Source organism: Bos taurus, chromosome 2 (genome assembly GCF_002263795.3).
Source record: "Bos taurus isolate L1 Dominette 01449 registration number 42190680 breed Hereford chromosome 2, ARS-UCD2.0, whole genome shotgun sequence".
Taxonomy (NCBI): domain Eukaryota; kingdom Metazoa; phylum Chordata; class Mammalia; order Artiodactyla; family Bovidae; genus Bos; species Bos taurus.
Genome location: NC_037329.1, coordinates 14,737,755 through 14,751,249, shown reverse-complemented (window position 1 = coordinate 14,751,249; position 13,495 = coordinate 14,737,755). Strand labels below are relative to the sequence as shown.

The following is a 13,495-nucleotide window of genomic DNA, read 5'->3' as shown; positions in this document are numbered from 1 at the left end:
AGGGCTACATTCAAGCTGATGATTTAGAAAGCAAAATATAGTGTGCAAATAGTATGCAGGATAACATTACACATCCCTGATTTGTTAGAATTATCTTTCACCTTTTCACTGTGTTTTTGCAACAACGAATCCAACTCTTCAGGACTGAGGTTTTAAGTAAATAATATGCAACAGGGAAGTGAAACAGGTAGGTCAATAAAAATTCTTAGGAAAGGGTTAGGCGAGTCGAATGGGCAGTCAATTAATTTAAAATGCTTTTCAAAATGAACAAACTGCCCTGACTTTCTTGGTGAGCTATTACCAAGGTTCTTTTGAGTTCTTAGAGCATTTTCTTTACTCTGTTTAACAACAAACGTGGGCCAATTGCTCTGAGTTAATTGAAAAGGATTGTTTCCTAGTTGCCAAGAAACGGCGCTTTCTTACATTGTGCAGGCCATTATGTGCACAGATCAAGCTTCCTGATTTTTCTTTCAGGGTTTAAGAATATTGGCTGCTGTGATTTAGTCGTCCCTTGAGGAGAGGAGGCAAGTCAAGAAGGATTTCAGGGTGTTGTTCCATTTCAATTTACCAGGTAAGATTTGGATTTATTTGAAAGTGCTATCCTCTCCCATACTTAACTTTTCCTAAATCACTTAAATGCTTTTATGAGTGAATGAGTGAATATGAAATGATGATTTTACTTGGGATCGTTTTCAAGTAAAAGCATGCTAAAATGATTTTTCTTCCAGATAAAGGTTCTGAGGAAAAAGATTTTTTTAAGAGGTAGCCCTAATAATGGAGGTCTGTGAGACAGGCTCTAGAGTTCATTTCTCATTGATTTCCAAATAGTGGATACATGTAAATGGAGAAGTGAGTGTATTTAGGGTCGAAATTTCTAAAATAATTGTTATGAAAGCAAATATCATTATTTCTATTTGGAGAAAAGATTTCAAATCTGACTGTTTCCAGCTGAGACATGGACTTCATATTTGTGAACTTCAAAAGGAAGACTTGTTGATCTTATGTATCAAGTACATAACAAGTAACTTGGTTACTTGTCTCTCTTTTAAAACAAAATCTCTATCTTATCTGTTTTCTGTTGGCTATTTTCCTTATGAGTATGTCTTAAAGATGAAGACAAAATAGGGGTCCTTGTACTCATTGTGAGTACATGGACCAAATGTGATACAAACAAAAAATTCACTCTTATTTCTCAGGAAGGAAAATAGCATTTCTTGATTTAAAGTTAGCTGCTCCCAGGCAATGTAACGCTTACCTTGGGTAATAATTTGGGGTAAGTGCTTGACAAGGACTCTGTATTGAGTTTGTTAGGCCAAATTACCTTCTCACTCTTAAAGAGTTCACACTTTCACAAGCCTGCAGGTTGAACTCTGCAACCCTGTGAGCTTAAACTTACAGCATCACACAGTTTACATAGACTATATGTTGAAAACAAGTTTTGTCAAATTTGCAGAGGATCCTAGCTGAGTGCTGTTATTGATTCTCTCTTTCAAAGTCATGCTTTGCCTCCTCTTCTCCATGGCTCTGGGTTTCCTAGGGATATATTTCTTTTACAAGGAAGATCATCATCATGGATACAAGTCAGGTCAAATGTTTGTTGTCTTATTAAGTAAGTTTCCATTTGTTCAGAGTTTGAAGACACCTGAGGGTAAAGATGACCTGTGCAATAAGGACCCTCACTGATGCTGGAGAGAAAGCAATGCAGCATGCCTTTACCTGATAATATGATTTGGGTTTTCCAGCAGTGAACCAATACTCTGGTTAGGAAACTATTATGTGAAATAATATGAATCATTATCATGAAGTGATGATTGAATATGACATGCAAACCATCCATTTATTTTTAGCTTGTCAAATTGGAATCTCCTTTCTAGAATTCCTATACTTTTTAAAGTAAAACAATAAATCACAGTATTATCAGTTATCACCAATTCATTACACTGTATTTTTTAATTTATGTAGTTGTAAAATTAAGCAGCCCATTTAGATAACTGCGTGGCTATAGTTATGTACACTTGGTGTGACTTGGTACCATTTTTGAAACAGTGTACTTCTTCCCAGGTAAGATGTAAATTTAAATTTTTCATTCGAGCTTACATTCCTTTTTATCTTGTTAAAAAGTTCTCTTTGGCCTGAAAATATACTTTTGATATTATTAGTACTGTGGTGCTTAAAGTACCATAGTACTCTAAGCTATGTACTTCCCCAGTGGCTCAGCGGTGAAGAACCTGCCTGCAATGCAGGAGACAAGGTTTGATCCCTGGGTCAAGAAGATCCCCTGGAGGAAGGCAGAGCAGCCCACTCCACTATTCTAGCCTGAAAAATCCCACGGACAGAGGAGCTTTGTGGTCTAAAGTACATGGGATCACAAAGAGTTGAACACAACTGAAGCAGCTAAGACATGGTGCTTAAAATATCTATGCTAGTAAAGTTTTTGCCTAGTCATTTTGTATTTATTGGAGCAAGGTGACAGGTGAACATGTGGAATGGGTGGAGTAGAGCAAAACTCAGACTGATACAATATCTGATAGGCAGATTTTTTTTCTCATCTAGCATACCATTTCTTCTCTGTCAGTATAACCAAATGATTGTGACACTAGTAAACTATTAAATATACTTAATAGTGTAACAATAAATCCTGTTTTTATTTGAGTGTTATTTTTTAAACTAAACAAATACTAACTGATACTGATTTGCTTCTTTGTGGATTAAGAATTTTACAAAAAGTATGATGTCCACCTAAGATGGGATGGGAATAAATCTATAAAATTTTTGTTCAACCTTAATTAAAGACAGACTGAATGGCACTGACAGTTTGTAGATCACAGTGGTTGAAATACCATAAGATGATAGACTTTGAAGGCCACTTATTGATTATTGAGTCTAATGACTTTGAACATTCATTTTGAGGAGTCCTGCTGCTGCTGCTGCTTAGTCGTTTCAGTCGTGTCTGACTCTGTGCGACCCCATAGACAGCAGCCCACCAGGCTCCTAGAGATTGCCAAAAAGCATTATAACAAGGAGCCTTCTGAAGGTAGGGGGAATACTCATCTGGTGGTGTAGGGAAAACAAACTGAACTCTCAATCTGCCAATGCTTTTCAAGTCTGTCTGCAAGAACACAGATAGCCTAAGAATATTTCACAAACCCTTTGTGGAAATCAAAATTCACTGTATTTTTAGTATCACACTGATCTACAATTCAAGAAACCCAGTCAAGTAGGAGAGTAATTTGACATATACAGTGCAATCAAGGTTTTTGACAGTCAATTCTTCTATTACAGGCACTCAGTATGTCTTTGATCATTCTAGAATCATTTCAGGGATCCTTACTAAGTAGCTTAGCAACTTTTTAACACCACCTATTTTAAATTATTTTTATAAAAATCTGGATTGTTTACTTTATGGTATAACTTTTAAAACAATTTCAAATGTTTCTAAAAACATTATTGTGCCTTTGATAATTTCCCCTACTCTTGTGATATGAAATTTACCAAATTTTAGAAATCACAATAATGTATAAAGGAATAAAGTACTTTCTTTCTCTCTTACCTAAAAATGGTCTGTAATATTAGAAGATTATTTGTCTGAATGGAGAAGATTATGCAAAATATTTTCATAATGTTAATGGTCCTATTGTTTATCTATACACAATGAGCACCAAAGTTTATCTTGCTGTGATAAGCCATAGGAGATATTCCTTTCTTTTATTCTTAATATAGTTTTTTAAACTGGCATTTTAAATTTCTCAGCTGCAGTGATGTGATTTTTGAATCACTCTTATAAACTCCTTTTTCCACGTTTGCTTATAAGTATTTCTAAAACCTGAGAATATTGTCTCTCTTCTTTCCTTCAGAGCAGTTGTTCTCAATTTGGCAATATCTGAAGATATTTTTTGGTTTCCCAAGAAAGGAGGTGTGGTATTACCTACATTTAGTGGATAGAGATCAGGGAAGCTGCTAAACATCTCATTACATACAGGACAATCCCTACTGCAAAGAAGTATCAGATTCCAAATGTCAATAATGCTGAGACTGAGAAACATGGCTTTTCAGGCTTCACAAATCTTATCCTGGCTAAATATATAATTATGGGTTAGAGTTGTTTTCTAAAATCTGAAATCTCATGTGCCTTCATTCCTTTTATTTATAATATTGGCCTCTAGGATCACACCTAATTTTTAATTGAACTTTTTGGAAACTGCTTATAATCTGCTAGTCTGCTTTTTGGAATCTGATTATTACAAAACAAATATGACAATGGTCACATTATCTTTAAACTCATGTCATATCATATTACTAAATAGTGCTGTGTCCAAGTGACTTGTACAATATTTCCCTCGTTGTGAATGAGGGAATAAAGAATAAAGAAGACTCATTAAAGCAAGACAATAATATAATATCATCTGCTTAATTGTTGTGCTCCTAATTTCATGTCTGAAGTTACTTTTCAATAGCCATTCATTCATTCTGTAGATATTTACTGAGCACCTATCATGTTCCAGAAACACTTTTTGTTGAAAATTCAGTGGTAAATAAGATAAAAATCATATTTTTGCTGTGATTACATTCTAGTGGAAATCAGAAGATCGAAAATCTCCCTTTCTTCAACCACGTTGCAAAAGTCTGTTCATACATTTTTTTCATGTAAACCCTCTGTTTCTTTGGAATTGCCAAGAACCTTTTTACTAATTTTTGAATTTCATTTTCTGGCCGATGTCGCTATTTTCAACTTGCTTGATGTGCATCCTAGAGAAGACTGACTTTTGAAGTAAATTTTGAATGAAGGAAAATATAGTTTGATGAGTTGAAATAATGTTAGCAGGAGAAGTCAATATGGCATTTAGGAAAAAAAGACATAAAAGTAAGGATGGAAAGTTGTGAGTGGAAGGAAGCCAACTGTGCCTGAAATTTATTTTATTCGCTATGCCAAAAAAAAAAGGGAAAAGGAAATAAAAGAAAGGGAAAAGAAAAGAAGAAAAAAGTTCCAGGGTAACTGTATCCCAGAGTAATTCATTTCCTTGTGAGGATATTTTTATCCCTGAGGAATTCTTCAGAATTTCTTACCAATGTCATAGTTTATTCCTTAGTAGCCACTGATGAAATTATTGGTTTCTTCTTTAGAGAGGGAATGAGAAGTATAAATGAAAAAAGGTATTAATAATTTTAATGATCTAATCTAGATATTTCTTTTGATTTTATTTTGTAGCTTCTTTCCTTTTCAAATGCTTTTTTTCTCAGTGTATGCATAGTTGTTTTCTTAGTACATATAGGAGTTAAAAGTTCTGCTAATATATTAATAAGTGAAAAAAGAGATTTGATACTCTAAAATTCTCACTTTTTAAACCTATCAATCAGTTTCAAGTAATCATTTAGCTTGTGAAGTTTCTGTTTACCAAAAGCTATGATTCTCATTTTCTTCCACTCGTCCGTTTAAAAATAAACTGAGATCATACCCAAGTCAGAGATTATTAGTGTAAAAATTCCAAAGAAACAATATAAATGCGGCTACAAAAATGTTTAACAATTATATGAGTATGTTTTCTAGAGTTTACTGAAAATGAGAGCAATTCGAATACTATGCCTTTACAATTGGTTTTCTAGCAATGAATTTGAAAAGAATATATTTTTAAAATTTTTACGTTAAAAGTCGTAGTGGTACTGACATTGATTAAGGCACTGAATTGGGCAAGAATCTAGACTGTCTCAATATAAACTCAGTAAAAACACTTATCTTATAGTGTCATTCAGAGAAGGCAATGGCACCCCACTCCAGTACTCTTGCCTGGAAAATCCCATGGGCGGAGGAGCCTGGTAGGCTGCAATCCATGGGGTCTCGAAGAGTCAGACACGACTGAGCGGCTTCATTTTCACTTTTCACTTTCATGCATTGGAGAAGGAAATGGCAACTCACTCCAGTGTTCTTGCCTGGAGAATCCCAGGGACGGGGAAGCCTGGTGGGCTGCCGTCTATGGGGTCACACAGAGTCGGATACGACTGACGCGACTTAGCAGCAGCAGCAGCAGTAGCATAGTGTCATTATGGAAAGTAAATGAGATATTACAGTTTAGTACTTATCAAAGAGAAATTAAGTGATAATATGATGTTCGCCTTTTTTTATAACTCCTAGACTATCATATTTCATAGAAAAGATTGTAAAGGGAACTTAATGATCATCTAGTTTGTTACACATCTGATTCTTAAATTGCTTATGTTTCCCTGGTCACTAGCCTATGTTTTATTACTCTAATAAAATAAGAGTTACCTTCTGAGACAACAGACATTTATAAATATTAATATTGAAACATTGTCACTTTTATAGGTCCAGCAGCCCAATCAAAATTGGCAAAAATCATATGTTCCAACCTAATACATATAATATAAAAAGCAAATCTTTTTTCCCAAAATACAGTTTTCTATGATAAAGTCTGACTTAAAAACGCTAGAATGTAAATATAGTTTTATAAACTGCCTTTTAAAAAAATTATTAAAAGACACTACTAAAAATATAATTCAGTCCTTAAGAACTTTGAGCCAGGACTGCCAGACTAGTCTGTGGGCCAAATTCAGCCTGTCCTGTGGTTTTGTGCAGCCCATGCGCTAAGAATTGTTTTTACATTTTTAAACAGTTGAAAAAAAATTCAAAGAAAGATAATACTTTGTGACATATGAAAATTAAATGAAATTCAAATTTCAGGGTCCATAAATAAAGTTTTCTTGGAACAACCCATGCTCACTCATTTACATATTGTCTTAGGCTGCTATTGTTCTGCAAAGACACAGTCGAATATTTGCAATATAGGTGTTTTGGCTTAAAAAGCATCCAATATTTATTATCTGGCCCTTTACAGAAAAAAGTTAGATTATCCCTGTCTTAGAGTCCAGCTGCCTACATTCAAATTCCATTTTCACTCCTTGGCTCTGTGATTTAGATAAGTTATTTAATCTTTGTGAGCCTTGGTTTCCACATTTTAAAATAGCCATCCTTACAGCACTTACGTCATAGGATAATTACTAGTACTTAGTACATCATAAGTATTCTCAAAATGTTAGTACATTATTAATATTCTTCCAGGTGAAAAACTATAAATGATTGAGGGGAAAAAAAAAAACAAAACAAACAATCTATAGAAACTTGAAAAGCACAGATAGATGACAATTGTTGCATCACTGTATCAGATATATCTAATGTAGCCACAGAAATGATTTTAATATTACATCTCACTCATACCACATGGACCATTTCAAGTTAAAAATATTTTAAGTTTCTAAATTTGCAAATGCTAAGCTGCAAAGTAGGGGCTGTTTTCTCCCTGGGACAATGAACATCTGCTGAAACAATTTGTCCAACAGAACATTTGCCTCTGCTGGCCTTTTTTTTTTTTTAAGAAATGGAAAAAGGATCATTGTTTAACTTAAATCCTTCTCAGCTTCTAGACCAAGAAACAATTTCTCTCAGGACTAGATGTTTCTAGGATTTGGAAAAGTAAAGGGGCCTCAGTTTCCCCATCCCCTCATTTTCAAGTAAGGGTAAGCAGAATTTTACTTAGAGTACCATATTCATGCTTCCTTCTTGTTTAAAAGACCACAGGCTTTTCTAGATGATTTAAGATTTCTGTAGTGGATTGAGCTCCACAGTACTTTCTAAGTCTGAGAGAGACTCAGGGGTGGGGTAGTGGTTATCACACAGCAGAAAAGAGGTCAAGGTTTAAATGAAAAAGATTTTTAAGAAGTAGCTCAGATCTATTACTTTCCATATGCACAGTTAGAGAGGTCTGAAAGAAAGATGATCCAAAATCTTGAAAATAAATAAAATGCTCCCAAAGCTAAAATCCAATAGCATCCTAGAGATAATGGATGGTTAGGTAGAACTGCTGATAAACTTCAGGTCTAAGGTGTAACAGTCAGTTTACCTCTCCAGCTTCTCTGCATTTGCTCAGCTTTATAACGCATACTTAAGAAGGCAGTGAACAATAACTATTAGAGTTCTCTAGGTAAACCAGGTTGAATTATAGATGCTTCTTTTGTTACTCACTTTTAAGTAGAGCTTCTGGTCCTTGGAGATTACACCAAGAGTAATGAGTCATCTGAAATGAGGAAGGGAAAGTGTCAAATTTCACATTGATTCATAAGAGTAAGCATGAAAAGTTGTTCACAGTATTTCAATGGGGGCAGGGAGACACAGAGGGAGTCCAGAGAATCAAATACTTGAGCACTGAAGAGTTTCTATTTGCTATAAAAGATTGAGGAGCCTCGCTGTTTTCAAATCGAGGACTCTATCATATATAAATTATTCTTGAATTTTTAAAAAATTTATTGTGATATAGTTGATTTACAATGTTCTGTTAATTTTTGCTGTACAGCAAAGTAATTCAGTTTTTATGTGTGTGTGTGTGTGTGTGTGTGTGTGCGTACGTGTATGTGCATGCGTGCTCAGTCACTTCAGTCATGTCCAATTCTGTCACCCTATGGACCGTAGCCCACCAAGCTGCTCTGTCCATGGGATTCTCCAGGCACGGATACTAGCGTGGGTTGCCAGGCCCTCCTCCAGGGGATCTTCCTGATCCAGGGATTGAATCTGTGTCTCCTGACTCGGTAGGCAGGTTCTTTACCACTAGTGCCACCTGGAAAGCCTATATACATGTATGTACATGTATGTTCTCCATCATATTCTTTTCCATTATGGTTTATTGTAGGATATCGAATATAGTTTCCTACTCCTGATTTTTTATTGTTTCCTAATTATTATGTTTGTTTATAAAATGGTCAAGTATGTAATGAAAAAGAAGATTTTTTAGCTACCACGTCAAAAATATTTTGTCACGTGCTATGTATTTTGCCAACCAGTTAAAATCTTTAGCAGTCTTTGGTACAAAGCCTTAAGATGACTGTGGGATGGGGGGAGATTTTCCTCTGTTAGAATCTTTTGGATGATAGTCAAACACTTCTGTAATTTCCTTCACCATTTTTAGCTCCTTTTGTCATCATTTATTTCAAGCATGCCTCTGGAATGTCAAGAAAATGCCAGATATTATTTTGAATGTTGGACTTTAATATCATATTAGGCTAAACTTGTTCCTCGAGACTTCAGAAATAAAGGTAGAGTGCTTCTTTCTTATCTTTTAGCAAAAGGGAAAACTTAAATTAAGACCCCATGGAGCTTTTGGTCAGTCTCCTACCCGTGAAAGTAGATTAGAAAGGAATTTTTAATCCTCTGGCAGTAACAGACATACTTTGTGGGAGGGGGAGGAGGAGGAATTGAGTAGAAGGAAAACCAGAAGCTAGGCCTGTCACTTAAGTTATCAAATGATCCAAATATTTGGTACGAAGCCGATGACTTCACTGGAGTTACTTTACTCTGAATATTGGCGTTTGAGTACTCCTCAGTTAAACCTTTTAGAATAATGATTCGGCAATACTTCGGAAATGGTTGTCAGTTGAGTAAGTCTACAATTAGAAATGCTATCATTTTTGGATGCTCTGACTCCCTGATACAAGTACGTGAGGTTTGCTGTGCAGGCACCAACAGGGAAAGAATGGTAGAGCATCTAGTCCATACTAAAATCATTCAAAATAGATGGTCCTTCAATCGAAGGTTTCCGAGGGATTTGTTATGTATGACTAGGCTCATAACAGTAAAAGAGGCTTGCTTGTCTTTCTGATCAAGACTTGCTTGCCTTTCTTGATTCTGATCAAGAATCACTGCAATATCAAACGAATGGTGAATTCTTTCCTAAGAGGCTTATGAGTAATTCAGGTCCCTACCAGCATTCCAAGAACAAGATTCTTTTTGGTTACCAAGATTGTAAGTGTGATTTTGACCCAAAGCATTAAAATCAAAGCACATATGCTGTGTCTCACTTGATCTGTGGACCACTTCCCTTCTCATTCCTCTGGATTTTTTTTCCCTATCTTTATTATATCAAGAAACAATAAGTATTTTTAGCAGGCTCACCTGAATTAACATTTTATAGGGCTAACATATTTGAACTAACAACCACACACACAAAAATAATTTACAGGGAAAACTCTTCCTGCCTGGTATTTTCTAGCTCCTATCCCATTATTTTTAGCTTTGTGACCTTGGGCAAGTCATTTAAATTCTCTGGATCTTAGTTTCCTCTTCTGTGTAAAATAAGAACATGAACCTAGATGACTGAAAGAGTCTCTTTTAGCTACAACAGTCTATAAGCCAATCTTTAAGCAAAACTGTGACCTTTATCATGAAGAAAGGACAGTGGGAGGGAAACGCGAGAGGAATTTTCTCTCATTTCTCCCACTCCCACAAATGCTGCAAATGGCTGATGATGGAGACTCAAAACTTTACTAGGTATGTTAATCATCTGGGTAAAGTGTGTACAAATCTTTTGAAGCTGAAGGGGTGAGAGAGTTTAAGCTACAATCTTTTATTATTCTCATTTTTGACTGACTTCAAGACTTGAAACCTGTTGTATTTTAGAATACGGAATAACATAGCAGGTGTTAATTTCTTGGGAAATAATGGCTAATTGAAAATAATAGTTAACATTAATATTGACATCTTCTTTCTAATTAGTAAAATAAAACTTTTCATTATCCTCCCATTTTTCTTTGTGATAAACGTGGTTACTCCTACAAATGCCCAATATTTCTTTCATTAGAAAGAAGGGATTTCCTTTGCTGAAATTTTCCCAAGAAGTCCAGAATACTTATACTCTAGGGAAAAAATATTGCTAAAAATTTACTTTTAATGATTTCATTCCATACATGCAAATAGACTCTTATAGAGTCTAACTCTTTATCTACAGCATTAAGGGTCTGAGAGGAGGAGAATATGTTATTAGTGAACCATCTATTACTCTTCTTGAGATTTCTTCAAATGGCAGAGAGAACTAAAACTATGAGAAAACTACTGGAGAGGTCTAATTATAATAATAAAGCATCCAATTTTGGTTAGACAACGTAATTAACAGGCTGGGGAAAGGAGCTAAAATAAAAGGACTAGTTATGTTTCATTTCCTGAATTGTTATTTCCAAAAACAGAGACATTTTGTTCACTTCTCATTTTGTGGAGCTATTACAAAAATGTTCTGCCACTATACATCTTAGAGATAGTGACTCTTACTTAAAAGTTGTATGTGGAAAGTCTACGGCCAAAGTAGACTTGTTTCATGTGAAAGATCCAGGAACATATCTTTCCTATAAGATGATGTTAGGAACCAGCCTTGGTGACAAGCTAAATCTTTCAAAGATAAAAAAGTAACTTCATCTTAACTATCTCTGGTTAGTATGTCAGGCTAATTAAGGTTAGGCTAGCTCGGTGATACACTGACCATAACTAACCACTGCACATGTCTGCATGGAAAGATAACACAGATAACAGTGACCAACTACAATGCTTATGTTTGTACTTTTCTTTCACTGCTGAAAAAGTAAATAAATTTAATTTAAAATTTTCCACAGAATCTAAAAAACTTGATTTACTAAAAGTTTTTAAATTGATCCATTATCATAGAACCAAAATAGTGTAGTTTTATACCTTTTATTGGTACAATATACAACTCAGAAGACCAAACACCTGCAACTTACAACTTTAAAAAACCTTCATTTTACAGTTTCTTTTCCTGGTGTATTCTATTAGATCCTCTTTAAAAAATTAAAAGTACTGTGCTACACATTGCGGTGATCTCAACAGGAGGAGAAAACAATTATTTTTCAACAGAGTTCCTGGTGCTAACAACAGAGACCGCCAGTAATTTGCTAGTATAATCATGTCTCCATGCAAATCATGAATGAAGGACATGATTTTTAAAAAATAACTCCTGAGGATAATTTGCAGGTATATAATTTAACTTCTAAATTGCTCTGTTTCAAGGATGCCTCTACAGAGAATAGTTGAAACAATAAGAAAATAAACTTTAAATGTTATATAAGACATTCAATGTATTTTCCTTCAAAATATATTTCACTGACTTAATAGATATTCCAGGTAGGAAAGCACTGGTTTTATACTGGAATTTAGACATTTTCATTAGTTCAGAAGTCTTCATTAAGAAAAACCTGTGTCTTGTTGAAGCACTGAGTCATAAGATTAAAAATGGTCCAATATTATTTTCTATTCCAGACAATATTATCTTTTGTGTTCCCAACGCTCAACTCATCCACCTAACTGGTACATCACACATGTGAAATAGGTTCTTTAGTACTCTGAACCATTAGCCGTGTGTCCAAGATAACTTATGTTCACAAATAGAGAAATACTCACATTTTTGCATAGAAACGAAAAATGAGGAAATTCAGCAGTTAGATTTATGAATAGATAATTTAAAAGATTCTCATTTAGCTATTTATACATGTATCAGCAGCATGGAGGTCCTGGTCACTCCCTTCACTCAGAGTAGCCTACAATAGTTGACTGGAAATGGCACTGCTTCTGCCCCTACCCTGGGTCTCACATATAGTGTGAAACATAATTTTCTTGGGGTTTTTCTGCTGCTACCCCGCCTGCTACCCTACTTCCCAATAGATGTGGTAAAGGTCAGGGGGTTCATCCTCCCCACTTTACTCTTTCAGTTCCTACTACTGCTGAATTATCTCTTTCACATCCTTCCTCTTCTATCCATTCTGCATCAGTTCAGTTCAGTTTAGTCACTCAGTCATGTCCAACAATTTGCAACCCCATGGACTGCAGCACACCAGGCCTCCCTGTCCAACACCAACTCCCAGAGTTTACTCAAACTCATGTCCATTGAGCTGGTGATGCTATCCAACCATCTCATCCTCTGTCATCCCCTTCTCCTCTCGTCTTCAACTGTTCCCAGCATCAGGGTCTTTTCCAATGAGTCAGCTCTTCGCATCAGGTGGCCAAAGTATTGGAGTTTCAGCTTCAACATCAGTCCTTCGAATGAACATGCAGGACTGATCTCCTTTAGGATGGATGGGTTGGATCTCCTTGCAGGTCCAAGGGACTCTCAAGAGTCTTCTCCAACACCACAGTTCAAAAGCATCAATTCTTTGGTGCTCAGCTTTCTTTATAGTCCAACTCTCACATCCATACATGACTACTGGAAAAACCATAGCCTTGACTAGATGAACCTTTGTTGGCAAAGTAATGTCTCTGCTTTTGAATATGCTGTCTAGGTTGGTCATAAATTCCTTCCAAGGAGTAAGCATCTTTTTATTTTATGGCTGCAATCACCATCTGCAGTGATTTTGGAGCCCAGAAAAAATAAAATCAGCCACTGTTTCCACCATTTCTCCATCTATTTAACATGAAGTGATGGGACCAGATGCCATGATTTTAGTTTTCTGAATGTTGAGCTTTAAGCCAACTTTTTCACTCTCCACTTTCACTTTCATCAAGAGGCTCTTTAGTTCTTCTTTGCTTTCTGCCATAAGGGTGGTGTAATCTGCATATCTGAGGTTATTGATATTTCTCCCAGCAATCTTGATTCCAGCTCGTGCTTCATTCAGCCCAGCGTTTCTCATAATGTACTCTGCATATAAGTTAAATAAGTGG

General features: G+C 35.5%; 1 protein-coding gene across 1 annotated transcript in view; it reads left to right on the top strand.

Annotated features, from left to right (window-relative positions):
* The first annotated feature begins 207 nt into the window (after window positions 1-207).
* ITPRID2 (ITPR interacting domain containing 2) overlaps window positions 208-13,495 on the top strand; it is a 96,813-nt gene continuing 83,525 nt past the window's right edge. Inside the window, exon 1 of the mRNA XM_005202266.5 lies at window positions 208-571. The gene's annotated coding sequence lies outside the window, so the exon portion shown is untranslated. The remainder of the gene's footprint in view (window positions 572-13,495) is intronic.